Source organism: Globicephala melas, chromosome 2 (genome assembly GCF_963455315.2).
Source record: "Globicephala melas chromosome 2, mGloMel1.2, whole genome shotgun sequence".
Classification (NCBI taxonomy): Eukaryota; Metazoa; Chordata; class Mammalia; order Artiodactyla; family Delphinidae; genus Globicephala; species Globicephala melas.
Window position 1 is genome coordinate 108,265,059 of NC_083315.2, and position 2,292 is coordinate 108,267,350.

At 51.4% G+C, this 2,292-nt stretch overlaps 1 pseudogene; it reads left to right on the top strand.

The window, feature by feature from the left end:
• The first annotated feature begins 516 nt into the window (after window positions 1–516).
• LOC115851994 (adiponectin receptor protein 1 pseudogene) lies at window positions 517–1,725 on the top strand (annotated as a pseudogene).
• The last annotated feature ends 567 nt before the right edge of the window (window positions 1,726–2,292 follow it).

A 2,292-nucleotide genomic window follows, 5' to 3' on the forward strand; every position in this document is an offset into this window, starting at 1 on the left:
AACATGAATCCTAGTAAATTATATTCCAAACAAGGCAAAAACATATCTTTAATAGGAATATAGTGAGGTGAACAAAGATAATAAAAACAATCAGCCATCAGAAATTAAAAATCAATCTGTTCTCTATTCAGAATGTTACACTATTTAATATAACATTTGGAAAGACTCACTGAGAATATAATTTCTTTCCAAGAAGACAACTAACATTTCGGTTAATGCCCTCAAAAATTACATAACCCATATATTTAGCCTTTACAAGTAAGCTAACATAGTGTTTTTTTTTTTCTAACATAGTTTTGAAGCCAATGATTTAGCAGTACATTAAAAATAAAAATTGTAATAGTACTTATGAGTAGTAAATATCGAGATTATTAATCACAAAAGGGGATTTCTTGGATCCGGGCTGCTTGGCCACAGGCCGCCTCCAGCGCCATGGGATGTAGCACGGGGTCTGCAGCCCCCAGCAGAGCTCGCCCCCCCACCCCCCCACCGCCTGTCTTCCATTACAGGGAACTCTCTGCCCCCTGGGGCCGAGAGATCCCACCCTTTCCCCAAGCTGAAGCCGCAGGGCATTGAGGTACCAGCCAGATGTCTTCTCACAAAGGACCTGTGGTGGCCCAGGGCAGTGGGGCTCCTGCCAGAATAGGGAGGCTGACACAGTGGAGCTGGCTGAGCCGGGCCCCCTGCTAGAGGAGCAAGGCCGGCGGGGCGTCACCAGCCCAAGCAAAGCTGAAGAAAAGCAGGCACACCCAGTGCCTCAGGAAGAGGAGGAGGGCTGGGTGCTGACACTTCCCCTGCAAGCCCACCGTGGCATGGAGAAGATGGAGGAGTTTGTGCATAAGGTCTAGGAGGGGCGCTGGAGGGTCATCCCGCATGAAGTGCTCCCCGACTGGCTGAAGGACAACGACTACCTGCTGCACGGCCAGAGGCCGCCCATGCCCTCCTTCTGGGCCTGCTTCAAGAGCATCTTCCGCATCCACACGGAGACGGGCAACTTCTGGACCCACCTGCTTGGTTTTGTGCCGTTTCACTTTCTGGGAATCCTGACCATGCTCAGACCAAACATGTACTTCATGGCCCCCCTTCAGGAGAAGGTGGTGTTCGCGATGTTCTTCCTGGGCGCGGGGCTCTGCCTCAGCTTCTCCTGGCTCTTTCACACCGTCTGTTGTCACTCAGAGCAGTGACAAACTGGATTATTTTCCAGCCCTTTTCCCAACTGGCTTATTCAGGGATTGCCCTGCTGATTACAGGGAGCTTTGTCCCCCGGCTCTGTTACTCCTTCTACTGCTCCCACAGCCACGGCTCAGCTACCTCTCCAGCGTCTGTGTCCTGGGCATCTCTGCCATCACTGTGGCCCAGTGGGACAAGTTTGCCTCTCCTCAGCACCAGCAGACAAGAGCAGGGATGTTCCTGGGGCTTGGCTTGAGCGGCGCCGTGCCCACCGTGCACTTTACAATCGCGGAGGGCTTCGTCAAGGCCACCACGGCGGGCCAGATGGGCTGGTTCTTCCTCATGGCTGTGACGTACATCACCGGAGCTGGCCTTTATGCCACGTGGGTTCCTGAGCGCTTCTTGCCTGGAAAATTCGACATATGGTTCCAGCCTCATCAGATCTTCCACGTCCTGGAGGTGGCAGCCGCCTTCATCCATTTCTACGGGGTCTCCAACCTTCAGGAGTTCCGATATTGCCTGGAAAGGGGCTTTACTGACGACTCCCTCCTCTGAGCCGCCCTGCAGGGGCACAGGAGGAGATTGCCAAGTGGTTTTAAAAGAATTTCTTTGCTGAAGTGAGAGGAAGAGTCTAAGTTGTCTGTTTCTAGAAGAAACCTCTTAGAGAATTCAGTACCAACCGAGCTTCAGCCCACTTCACACTCACTGGGCAATAAACTCTCCATTCCCTCGCTGAGAACATTGGGGATGGGCAGCCGCGCCCCCCTCAGGAAGGCAACTACTGTCCCCTCACAGAGACATAGCTTTGAAGCTCATGATGAGATTTTACCCCTCCTCCAACCATCCTGGGGAAAACGATGGACTGGGACTCTTCAGAAATTCCGTTTCTGGAAGAAACTGTCCCTCCCTCACCCCGGTCTTGACTTTATAACCTGGCTTATAACAGGCCATCCGTTTTTGTAGCACACTTTTGAAAAACAATTATAGCCTCGTCCCATCTTTCTAGGGCCTGGACCTGCTCACACAGCACGAAGAACAAAGCCACCAACTTTTACACAGCCCGGCTAATCATGGAAGTATGTCCAGGCTTCAAATAACTTGAGTTTTAATTTTTTTCTTGGC